The following is a 13,695-nucleotide window of genomic DNA, read 5'->3' on the forward strand; positions in this document are numbered from 1 at the left end:
AAAAGATTGAAATGTCCACGATGAAATGATGAAATGATTGAAAAAATGTCCACGATAGACATATTCTTGTATTCACCACTGTGTATTCGTAACTTCTCGCCACCTCTCGAAATCCTCTGAAAGTTGACATCAATATACACATACAGCGAAAGTATAAAGTCACGCTCAATACAAGAAAATAAATATCTGTACATACAAATTAAGTGGAAAAGGGGAGTTCACTGAGAGGAAGATAAAGGCAAAAGGGAGGATGGATTTTCAAAGTCAAGAAGTTTAACTGTTTGAACGGAGTGTAGAGAGTGTGTGAAGGGCGAAAGAGAGGGTGTGAGTTTTAGCAAAAAGAAAGCAAATATTTTATTCTCTCTGTAGGCTCTCATCCAACACAACGCCGAGATGGTAATTTATGTCGATTTTTAGTCCCTTCGTTAAAGTCAGTGTGTACCACATTTCATTTCCAAGCCATCCGTCGAAGAAATGAGATGCTTCTAGGGTAATTCACTGGCTTCTACAACCCCAAAATGTACGCCTACACACATGCGAATATCGATTTTCTTCCCATATTCCCCCAGCTATCGAGACATCTTCCTGCCACCAACGTCTCTGTAAATATATGTTACATTGAGTATAATTTCCACAAATAATGTATCTAATTTCCGTGAGATGCGTATAAAGTATACCAAATGACGAGACACTGTGTTGGATATCCTCTCGAGGGAGCCAGTGAAGAAAAAAAGCACACAAGATGTGTATTGAGACAGCGTTCTGTGATATTTTTTCCACATAAAATTTTCTATAGTGCTCCAAAATTTCCATTTTGAATTATCCCCCCTACTCTTTCTCATATGTGTTTGCGTGATTAAAATCGTCATCTGTGTGCGAATGGTCGGGACAACTTGTATGTTTGCTACGCTTTCGGAGTGAGCATTGTTGAGACACACGTGAAAAGCCGGGGTGGAAATGGTGGAGCTCTATGGTATGGCAAAAAATTTATGATGAAAGGACGCCGGGTGCGATGAATTTTCGTCTTCGGCACATTTTCTCGCGTTCAATATTTGGTTCAATGTGTTAAAATGTTTAGGCACGAAGGCTGTAGATTTTCTACCAATGTTTGGGGAGTGAAACTGAAAGAGGAATAGATTCGCCATGTGCTCTTAACGAGCTGTACCCACAACACGTTTGTGTATAAAATGCGCCTGTTTAAGTCTTCAAATTATTTAAAATATGGATTTTGCTGCCTCGAAATGTTCAGCAGATAATTAATTTTAGCTCAATCACGGATGAATTTTCCACGAAGCACAGAAAGAAAAAGAGAGGAAAGTGAGGCAGAACTAAAAATGTTGTCTGAAATCCAATCATTTAGCGTTTGATTGGGTTCATAGGTCATGGTATTAGATCAAATAGGGGTTTTAATAGAGATCTCTAGGGCTTTTCTGCGCATTGTTTTATATTTACTCGAGCAGCGCGTGTATAAACAGCGCATAGCGCAATCGGAAATAGCAAACATCATGACGATACTTAAGACTAAACGCTAGATGGCTTTATTTATGTCATTTTAATTAAACAATTTGCTGTAATATATTCAATTTCACAAATAAGGGGAAATTATTTGCCCTTATGTCAGGAACATACAAAAGTTCTGTGCGTTTTGCATAAACGCACACAATGTGTCAATATTTCACAGTGCGCCTTCGATGTGGGAAACGTTCGGAGCACAGCGAGATGAATTTCACAAACGAATGCTACATGGAAGTGTCAGTACCGGGAATGTCAGAATACTCATGCAAAGCTCAATCTGGAGCTTTTCCGAAGTGATCACATTACGGGGCGAATTGTGCTTGCCATCGGTGCTCTTTGAATAGGATGTGTGTTCGGGTTGTGAACTGCGCGAAGCGGGGAAAGGTGTACAGCTCTCAATGCATTACGAGTATTCAAGTGTTGGTGATGCTGTGCTATTTAGGATTGTAAACAGCACATGTGGAAAACTATATTCCAAATAATCCAATTTGTATTGTATTTGTATTAATGCCGCGGCGGCGAATTTCCCACCGGGTTATCAATGAAATTGAATGTAGAGTACAAAAGAAGGGGGTGAACAAAAAACAGCGGCATCAACCCTCTCTGAATATTATAGATGTTCCAATAATCTCACTTTTGGGGATATACAGCGATTTTATTCACTCTGAGGAAAGGGGGAAATAAAAAAAAGAGGTCGTATAAAGGGAATAACTGCCTGAAATTTGTAAATCATGTGTAAAAATATTCCAACCGAATTTTATCTCCATTTTCCCACCTTTCTTCTGTATTTACAATGAGAAATCGTCTTATCCTTTCCAGCACTTTTGTAAATTATATTTCATATTTGTGTGTTTTTGTACTCTCAACGAGAGAAAAAGTGGATAACGACCGAAATGCTCATATTTGTAGAAGGAATTTCACTCTGGGATTTTTGTGATTTTGTAGAGAACAGAAATTAAAAGAAATTCTTCTCTTTTGACTCTTCAAATGTGCCAAAAAATTCTCCTACAACTGCCCACAGGGGAAAAATTGCCGTTAAAGCTGCCTATCGAATTTACATAAACTTTTCAAGAGTCCGGAATGTTGTGTAACTTATGAATGCACATAGTAAAAATCGATTCTCTACCTGAGACGAGAAACCGAATTCTGCAAGTGTGTAATTTGTAACACACTTTACAGAGTAGAAATCTTTCTTGGGTAACGAGCCACTATAGACTTGGCAGTCGTCCTCTTTCTGAATAAGCCTTATCACATTGAAAATTTGCAAAATAATGATATGAAATTTAATGATACTTCTAGGCGGGCTCTTTTTCGCAAATCAATGCAAAATCGTGCCATTTTTACATAACAAGTGAACACTTTAATGTGAAATTGTAAAATTAAAAGAATTTTAATTCATATGTAATTACACACGCTTTATGGGCGTTTTGTCCATGTGATTCGACATCATGTGTTGTGCACATAAAAGTGTGAGTTTTATGAGGAAAATGCGAATGATAATGTTTTTGCGGTTGAAAGTGAGTTACAGTATTGGTTTATCCCTCTGAGAATAACCGAAAAAAAACAACTACGAGGGTGTCCATTGGGGGTGTCGTGATGGGAAAATGTGTACATAGCCAATGGCTGCATAGGACTCACGGGGGACGAATAAAAATATTTTATATTGTGCTCCCGTTGCACATTTCATTAATTCCATATTATCTCTCGGCAAATAAATTTTAAATGGAAATGTCACCGAAATGCATTTCCTTTCGCAGTCACCCAGTGTTACAATGTGAGGCACAATTTCAAATTTTAGGGTGGGCTCTCCAGCGAAGGGATGGATGGCGGTAGCCCACCTCTGGTCGGTAATTCAGGAAGTGAGAACATATTACATTTGGGGGCAAATGTACATTATGTGTTGTATGTATGTAAAGAAATTGTCTTGCCATACATACGCCCCTGTCGCAGTGGGAGAATCGAGATATCTTCATGATGTATGCTGTGTTCATCTGAAAGTAGAGGGTGCAAATGAGTCATCACGTATTTTAATAATCACCACCATTTTATTTTTACTGGCATATCACATGTGCTGAAGCATCAACATGTGGGATAATGATAATTGAAGAAGAAAATGTCGAGATGAAGATAAGGCAGTAAAACTCGTCTGTTTCTTTCCATAATCCCAACTCTGGGCAATTCACGTCTTGGATGCCATATCATGTACCACAGGGAAGATGCGTGAATCACGGTGGTGGGGCAATGAAAGTCACACGTTTGATAATAATCTGGGGTGGTGAATGATGGTGAGAAGGATGGAATTGTCGCAGTGAAAGAGAGAGATTCAACCCCTTGAAACTCAATTAAATTATATTGACATAGATTGCGGTGCGATTTGCCATTTTCTCGCAAACCATGACTGGGGTAATGCTCAAAATCACTATAACGAATTGTCTGATTACTTTGCATGTTCGGCAATAATTATTTGAGGATTATCCATGGTGATTATCGAGCTAAACTAGCAGGAGTGCAATTGTCAGCGTAACACATTTTGTTTTATGAAGCCATAGTTGAAGCATTTCAATTACATTTCGCAGGAGCAGCTAATTAATGTTATGGGTCGCAATGTTTCTGACTTAAATGCGGTTCTTTGATGTTGTATAAATGGGAATTGGGTTGTCGGAATTGAATTGCCTTTGTGCTCTAATTTTATGCATTTGATGTGAAAACCTATTTTGCCTGCTAGTGCTTGAGAATTCTTCGGAGAAATCGCACGATTTGCAGCATTTTTAAAGTTCGATTATCTATAAAAATTTTCTCACTGGATTTTCTATCTTATAACTCCATAGTTTTTCTGCTAGGAAATGTGTCAGCTTAAATCTGCAGAGCGAATGACTATGTCATCGGCTGTTTGCTTGGCTGTTTGTGGTTTCGTCATCGTTTTTATTTCTTGTACATTCTTCTGCTGTGAAGATAATAAAATAGCTGGAAGGATTTAGTTTTGAGCAGAGTTTAGAATTTCTCGTCACAGCATTTTCTTTCGTTTTGTGTTATGTGCTTTCACCATTCACTATGTCAAACTGGAAAGAGGTCCTCGAAAAAGCATAGAGTGCCTTCAATATTCATGCCACGTTCAATATTTCTGTTTTTATTCTATTAAGTAGAGACTTTTGGGCTGCCCTCCAGGTTACACTGATGGGTGGCAATTGGTGAGGAGGTGTGCGCAGGATGCGTACCTAATATCATATGCTGTATATGCATAATATTATTCTGACGCTCAGCGAGAACAGCGTGTAAACACAGTGGAGTGATTAATTCGCAGGATAAGATCACTTTCAACTCAAGATGAATGAGTGTGTCTTTAGAGATTTCCTGCCACGAAAATGGATAAAATATGGCAAAAGTTTGTATTACAGATATTGGCAATTATCGTAGTTTAACTCTTTTGCTATATAGAATGCGACGAAGAGCAGGAAGACTTATTCTCAGATTATCTTCGAGCATTTTATTTTATAGAAAAAAAAGAACCCGTATTCTGGACTTTTTCCACTTTCAGCATTTTTTTTCTCTGACCATGTTTTCTCTGGCTTTACCTCGTAATAATAGTTTTGCTGCAATTGAACTTTTTGCTTGGGGAAGAAAAGGAACGAGCTTTTCTCCCATCTCTAATGTGATCCCATGGACTCCGTCATGTAACTTTTCATATAAGAGGCGAGAGGAACAACGACAAGGAGTGGATAATAATTGGAAACAAAATTAAATTTTCTATTTAAAGAAACTTTCTATGTGCAATGTTACATTTAATAATGAACAAATTTCTATGGGGACTTTATTCTTCATCTCGTAACACTTTTCACCTTTATCCTTTGTGTTTTACACAAAGTTTCATGTACTGAAAGACACATTTGTGGCTTCTCTATCGTCTTATTTTCGTGGATGACTTAGCAAAGAGAAATTAGCTAGTTTTTGACGCAAGACTTGCTGCAATTTCTGTGGAAGCTGAGTTTGAATTTTGATAATAATCTCTTGTCTATGTAGAAACTATGGCCATTTGGAGGTATAATGCCATTAACATTCTTTCACCTCAGATAGCCAGAGTTTTTGAGCAAATGCTACAAAGAGAGAAGAAAGGCATTCAATACTGCAGAGAAATTCTGTATAAAGTTCCGAGAACGACACACACAGACTGCTGGATGCTGTAGGGGATCCTTTGTGTTTGTCTGTAAATTTAAATTTATACTTCGCCAGCGTGAGCCTCTTATTTATATTGTACCATGAATGAGTTCGCGCATAAAGAAATTACATAGCAACCGGCTATAATTAAAGTTCCTCAGCTTCGTGGACGCATTCGAGGGAAGGATTTTGTTAAAATTTATATGTATGTAGGTAGGAGCTAAAACTTTTAAGAGAGTTTTACCAGTGAAAATGTTTTTTTTTTTGGAAAAATAAAAATGTTTATGTGTTTAATACTTCACTAAAAATCCTTTCTCTTTTCTTTCTGTATTGCGCGTTACTCAGAAAGTTTTTACGAGTGTGTTAAAGGAAGATAAGGGAAATCATATGTACAGAGAATTATAACATATGTCAGATGAATTTCTGAGATCAAGTCCATGGACTTGTCAAGTACTTTCCGCGCGCGCAAAAAAAGGAACACCTGGAAGAATGCTAAGAAACTTCTTACTCATTCACACGGGAAAAATCCTAATGCCATGAGGCGAAGAGTTAAAAGTTTATTCCGCACACATTTCAACTTCAGATTCCGCACAGAGTGTTGAAAAGAATGTATGTACATATGTATGTATAGATATAAAAGAAAAGTGTCACAATTTTTTCACATTTCACGCCATGGCTTGACTTCTCCATTCCCTTCACACAACTTTGAAACGCTTTTTTTCCCTCTCAGACATTTTCCTTCCTAAATACAGTGATGACTCAAATTGTCATCGCGACTTTATGATATGCAAATTTTTTTTACTATGTTGTTTTTCTTTCCAAACTTGACTTCTTTTTTCAATCACTGAGATTACAAAGTATAATCGCGTGAGAGAAAAACCCAATTGAAGACATTCAACTGGACTTAAAGAGTGAAATATCAAGTAAATGCTTGAAATTGCAAAGTCATCTGCTATTTGAAATTGGTTGCAGTGCAACTTCTAAGCTTGTATGTGCAGAGCTGCTAGAGATCTCTTTACTGAGGGAGATGACAAAGAAATGAAAGCGAAAAGATGTGATGCAGCATCAAGAAATATAAATTATCTGTGGCAATGTCAGATGCACTGTGTGTGAGAGATTGAGGATGGGATTTTTTGTGTGCGAGTGTGTGTGCGGAAAGTGTATGCCATTAAGGAGATTATTGTAGGAAGCTTGCAGCGAAAATGTCAGGAGCAGATGCCTAAGCTCATTGCATGGGTCGATGTGACAGAAAATGAGGACGTACGTACGGGAGAGGTGATAGGGTGGGATATTGTTCACCCTTGAAGATGAACTGCAATTGAGTTTATGTCCCTATATAAATCCTATACCAACTCACTCTTCCCTCGCCACTCACCGTGTCTGTGGCACTCCCTTGTATTCGCAACGAGATCGTTAGGTATTGGATATTTTAATGGGATTGTCGATCTTGTGACGAAAATTCAATTCCTCTAAATCCATTACAATGGTCAGGAGGAGGGCGGAGAATTCATGTAATTGCTCTATTCAATCTTCTCGGACACCATTTAAGGAAGACATAGATAGAGGAGGCAGTGCGAGAGAGATTAGGATGAATGAAAAAACTTCTATACGACCATTTATCATCATTATCAATGAACCCTTTATTATTGTCCATACATTGGTTTAGAGTCAATTCACCATATATTGTTCGATTGTACGCGGTAATTCATAGTGAAAGATTCGCATAACGCATTCATAAAGAAAATTTGTGTGATATATGAGCATTCTCTTCCGCAATTCTACGGAAGCTCTTGTGAGTTGGCTTCCTTTGCTTGGGAGGTATTCATATGCAGTCATCACATACTCAATCATCAAGACGGACAATCTTCATTCTGTGATCCCTGAAAGACTTGTCCCACCAAACATTTCCTATGGGGAGTCAAAGCGGGAGAGAACATCAATCATGTCTCTCAATGCGATCCTTCGCAGTGCATTGAGAAAAATTCCTCACCATCAGACTGTACATGCATTTTCCCTTGATATTACACTGATTGATATGCTCATTATACATAATATTTTAAATGTATTCTGATACTTTAGCCATTTCTGGCGAAAGAACCTTTATTGAAATATGCACACGGAAGTTCTTGTATTAGCTTGAATATTTCACAGCAGACGTCTTTTATTCAAGAACTTTCTCAGAGAAAGTTGATGAAAAAATGAGAAAAAAGAGCACTGACCTTTGCCACGCAGATAATCAATCATTCCAGCTTTGAAGTTTGAGACAGAAAAGAGCACACAGCATTTAGAAGAGAAATTGCTTTTTATCTCACGTAAATATTAAACGTCTTACAAATCTTGAAAATTCTTTAGAAAATTCTCTCCTTTGAGTGGCTAGAAAGGAGGAAAATGCAGTGTATTCTTCACTTCTTAGATGCGATAAATTAATCACTATATTTCTGAATTGTAACATGACCAGTAAAATTGTGCTGAAGTCCACTTTGTCTTTGTTTATTTATGCTTGGTTGAATAATCTGTAAGATATAATGTGTATATAAGTTGTGCACAAGGATAGGGATTATATGACGGAAGTTGCATGGAGAGCTGCAATGTGGGAGATTCATGTTATAATCTTATGACCACGAGTTTCGTCTACACACACACCATGGATTGGATACTTTGCGGAGTTTTTGAGAAACTTTTCAATCTGCTTAATATACACAGAGAAAATATTCAATTTTCATTGGACTCTTATTACTGAACTCATATTCACGCGCTCACTGTGATGCTTCTCAAGAAAATAAATTGCTACTAAACTCGAATCTGATGATTCAAAAATGCAGCTGAATAAATGGGTTTATGTACTCGACAAAGCACATGAAAGTATGTCAGTTTGTGCGAAATTCGTATATTTCTAAATGGAAAATGATAATAGAAAATCTAGATGGATTTAGACATCGTTAAACAGTATGTATATTAATCTCTTGGTTATTAGCAATCACTTTCCGCTGTTTTTTCCAACGCTTCGCCTCGCATTGCAGCATGACGCTGTGAGAAATTAATTCAGCGCGGCTTCTCTCTGACACCCTCAATACTTAAGCGAAACTTTTCGTGAGTGTGAAGTGCTGCGAGAGCTTGCCAATGGCGAGGATAAAAAGTGTCAGCCGCGTGTGACTCTGGCCAGGTGCTTTGGCTTATCACGGCAAACAGCAAAATTTTCTCAGAGATTCCATTCACACCATCCGTATTCAGGGGGAGACATTTAAAACGTATGTAAGCACATCCATTGGGTGGATATCTTCAATAAATTCACACTCTATTGCCACCGCACTCCTGGACACCCTCGCACAAGAATTTCCCACCAATTGAACTTTTCTCAGCGGTGGAAACACTCTGCCGGCGCAAAATCTCATCGATTTCGTGGCTCTCATATCTCCAACACATATACCTACATATACTGGAAATGGAGAGAGTGTTGCATGAAATAGGAGTACTTTCCTCCGAAAATACACCCTCAGCACACCCTCCCTTGCCACTTCCCAACGTACAAGTTTTCCAATTATATTGTACTAGAGGAATGCGCGCGGAAACATGAAATTCGAAACGTGAGCTGTGGTCGGGGACACCACACGGACTCTCTCAGATAATTCTACAATTGATAGAAGCAAGAGGGAAGCTTTCAGCTCTCGATATCCCACCATTGAATATCCACAGAGTTTGCAGAAAAATATGCATGTACTTGGCAAAGTTTACAAGTACGAACTGGAGATGGTATTCTCTTGAAATACAAACTTGCTCTGTGGATCCTCTTGGATAGTGCCTAAAGTGGCACGATCGCCTGATTTTTCTTTTTTCACTCTGCGTCTTTGATCTCCCTTTGTGAAGCAATTATAATCTACGCCCTTAGGAGGGAGTCCAACCATTGTCTACAAATTGTTCTGTCTTCTAAGGAGTAATAGGGTTGTGGTTTGCATTTCTGGGTTTGAAGTGTAATCAATTTGATCTAATGATTGTCTGATTGCGAATCTTATTACTTTGTTGTCCTGTTTTCTTTGCCATATCTCCAAATTTGGTCCTAATTGTGATGTTTGAATTTCTCCTTTTTTCACATTTCTTTGGGGAGGTCGAAATTTTCTTCCGAATACTTCTTGTTTGTGGTTTGGCAAAGCAGCAGCAAGAAGAATAAGAAGTAAAGAGAAATAATTTCATGGCTCGCCCCTCAATCGAACACCCTTTTAGATATTATTTTCCTTTCGTCACGTACACTTTTACTGTTCTACCAAAACGCAATTAGACTCACTCCCAGAAGCCACCATATCCATATTATTCGGGCGATGTCTGGACTCGTGCTCCATTCCCAAACTCCCCAGAAAGGGAGAAAAGAGATCCACAATTTGTGGCAATCCTCAATTTGCGCGATTTCAATGGGGAATCTCCTCATATTGCTGGGGTGTAGGAAGTATAGTAGGAGCACCAGTTGGTGAGCATACGACTTTATTCCGAACAGTTTCTCATTCTCCTTTCTCTGCGGCACGATATTGTGTAGTTTGGCACACATTTGAAATTTATTTGATGGACGTGACCGTGAAGCCTCCTCAAAAGAGAGGTACTTCTTTTCTGACTTGTGCAGAGAATCAAAGATTTACGGGTAAAATATATTCTGTCTGCTCCGCCAGAAAAGAATCTTTCGCAAAGCATTTTTCTGCCAGTCTGGTGGTGGAAAGAGAGGAAATTTCTCGTTTCAATAATGAAGCACAGAAAAGAATGGGGTTTTGCTGTAATTTACTAATACGTCAATGTTTGTCCTGATTAATTCATTTCATTTTCTCCGCATATAAAACCTCATAAATCTCTAAATAATTTTCCTATTCTCTGTCAGTTTTGTGGTGAACTATTTTTTTTTTGGTGAGTCCTTCTAAGGAATGAAAATGATGCGTCGCCTCGGCTTTGAATAATTTGTAAAGTAAATGAATTAGCCAGATATGGAAGAAACCAATAAACGCGTCCTTATGCTTGCTTAGCTACCCTGTCAGACTTCAGCATTCGCCTTAATTATGTTAAATTAAACTAATAAGCAAATTAACGTTGTGCTAATTAGCATCATTCAATCTGATTACTACACAATATATTTCAATTATATCCTTTTTCCTTCGACTCCTTTGTGGCATCATCCGTGAACTTTTGTGTATACACGATAACAACCGGAAATTCGAGGGGAATTTATTTGCAAAAAGGACTGTGGAGAAATCCATACGACATGGTGGATTTTATACGCTATAATTAATCAATATAGCAAATGAATATCAAATGAGGGCGGAGGCTCAAGTAGGGTAAAGTTGAAATTGAGTTTGACTAAGCTATTTATTCTATATTCCCCCTGCCAAAGGGAGTAGATCGCGTATATGGCAGGAACAACAGATGAAATAAATTGAAACATAAATTTACAACCAATTCATCCTTCAAAAACTTTCGCGCTCGCGCATTTTTTTTTAAACTCAAACTTAGCCGATATTCATCATCTTCTGGCGGAGAGAAAGAAATCGTTAATTGAGGCAATCGGCATCGCGTGGCTCGAAGAAAATCGCTTTAAGTTGAAGGAAGATGTTTTTTCTTCTTATATTTTCCTCCACATAATCCATAAACATTCGGGACTGTTTTTCCTGCCTATTTTGATGCCTTTTTATTGATGAATGTTCTCACTCCATTGCGATTGAAGAGATGGAGCGCAATGGCGAGCATCGCGCGAGGAGATGAAATTGTGGGATGGCATCAAAAGGGATTCGATTTAATCCATAACTAAAAATTTATCAATTTAAACTGTTATCTTTTCCGTCGTCCCGCCATTGAGATTATTGACTGTGAAAAAAAAAGTGAAAGAAGTTCGAGGTTGAATGATACAGAGGAGAAAAGAAAGCTTCTGCGTGGGCGGGATGAAATGAAAGCGCATAAAGTTTTGCAAACTTTTCCGAAGCGTCGGAAAGGAAATCCTGTGAAATTTTATGTCGCTGTGGCGCTGCCGGTGAGCGACGAGGTTAGGAGAAGAAAAAAAAGCTCACGAGACTTTGTTTTTACGCCACAAAGCTCCAAACAGAAAACATAACAGAGTGCGTTTGAGCGTTAATCCTCTGTTGTTGGACGAATGTTGCTGTGAAGGAGAAAGTTTTAAGCTCGCCTCAGGCTAATGGATAAATTAAGCATTTATTTCACTAAAACACAAGAAGTGAATAATTTCTGAGATCTCTAAGATGAATTTTTATTTCATGCCTTTAAAGCTACAAAATATTGATTTTGTACATACAATATCATGTTGGCTGACTTTCTCAAGTGTTCTCGGGCTAAAGTATAAAATGGAGAATATAAGTAGTTTGAAAGTGCGAAAACACTCTTGACAATTCAGGCTATTGTCAGGAAAGTTCTCAACACCCAACGTAAGAGTTTCTCTTCTATTTCTTCCTCAACTGACATACATTGATCAATTTTGCTGTCCTGGGGAGAAATATCTGAAGGAATGGCACCGTGATTCAGCACATACATATAAATCAATATGTTGTTCATTATTTTCTATTAGATCAATGTGACACCGTACTTGTTCCATCCCCTCGTTCAACAATCAGTTCAGGGGAAGAAGAAATCTTGGAGGCTAAGTGAGTTGACCATTGACTGTAACTAATTGCATCCCTCAGCTGCTTGTGTCACACTAAACGGAGATAATTCATCTTAACCGTATATATGTATTATGTATAATCCCAGGAGATAGCCGAAAGTGTGGGAGTAGCCAAATCGACAGTCGGGCAAATTGTTCTGCTGATTGAGGGAAGACTGTGAAGAAAATTTTGAGATATTACAATTACTTCCTCTTGAATTATCTGCATGAGCTTCTAAATAAGGTCAGCAAGGAGCTTATCCTTGGGCCCTTTTCTTGTTTGATTGCACTTTTGCTGAATTTATTATTGGAAAAAAATCTTGCCAAATAGACGATGGAGCGGCAAATTTTCTCAATTTGCTGTATTTCTGTCTCTTCTCTTGGTAATAAACATCAATTATTGAAGTTGGTGGGAACCACTTGTGGATTGAGCGTTTCTTCTTCCTATTGTCCCCCTTCACTCATTCATGTTATTTGTGTTTTATTGTTCTGCGTGGCCGCAGAGTTGGGGTATTTCTTCACTCTCCATAAATGGGATTAATTTTCATGGAGGCATTGAGAAAGCGAAATGGATAGCAGAGAAAGAGAGCAAAAAATCCCCAAGGGAGGGTTAGAATTAATTAATTTGCTGTCTTTTGTATCTCTCTCATGAGGTTTTCATGTTTACCTGTCGTCACCTGCCAAGAACGCTCTGTTGGGGTGCACTTGATGCAATATGCGTGAAATAATTGATGTGTCACACACCCATGCCACCTTTGCAACTTCCTTGAACGCCCGACGTGTTGTGTGAATGCGTCAGGTAACAAGAAGATGTTGCATGATGTTAGAGAGTTAATTATGAACTTGACGATGTGACGATGACATGTGTTTGTGACACAATTTACGAGATACACTCCACCCACTGGCGCCTCCCTCCTTGACCATGCCTCGAGTGCTGAAAGGAAAGAAAAGCCCGGCGAGTGAACGGAATTGGGAAGAGACTTCTCGAGGCGTGCGGAGAGATCTCAGTGTAAGATGATTCCATTCCTAACGGATTATCTCATCCGGAACATGTTGATTCATTTACTGTTGAACAAGAGTTGAATTTCTCACCTGCCCCCAGTGCAAAACACTTCAACACCGCCCACTCTGGCCCACCCCACTAGATTCCTCTCTCTCTCTGTCTTCTTTTTCTCAGACGGCTCCACATCGAGCTCAGGGAGATTTCAAGTGAATTCCACATTTATCTGATTATTTGGTGTGTTTAGTTCCAGTCTCGTCGTGATTAATCAATTCGGATGTGGCAACATTGCTTGTATTGATACATTTTGTCGCTGTCCAAACTCTCATCGTGAGGACTGTGGATGATGGATTCACTTAGGGTAATCTTTACCACAGTAAAATCCATTCACTTAATTATCTTAATT

At 38.5% G+C, this 13,695-nt stretch overlaps 1 protein-coding gene across 1 annotated transcript in view; it reads left to right on the top strand.

Moving 5' to 3' along the window:
- The window catches only part of LOC132262594 (protein O-mannosyl-transferase TMTC2), a 77,894-nt gene that overhangs the window by 5,098 nt on the left and 59,101 nt on the right, over positions 1 to 13,695 (top strand). The window lies entirely within an intron of this gene.

Source organism: Phlebotomus argentipes, unplaced genomic scaffold (genome assembly GCF_947086385.1).
Source record: "Phlebotomus argentipes unplaced genomic scaffold, Phlebotomus argentipes genome assembly contig_15, whole genome shotgun sequence".
NCBI lineage: Eukaryota > Metazoa > Arthropoda > Insecta > Diptera > Psychodidae > Phlebotomus > Phlebotomus argentipes.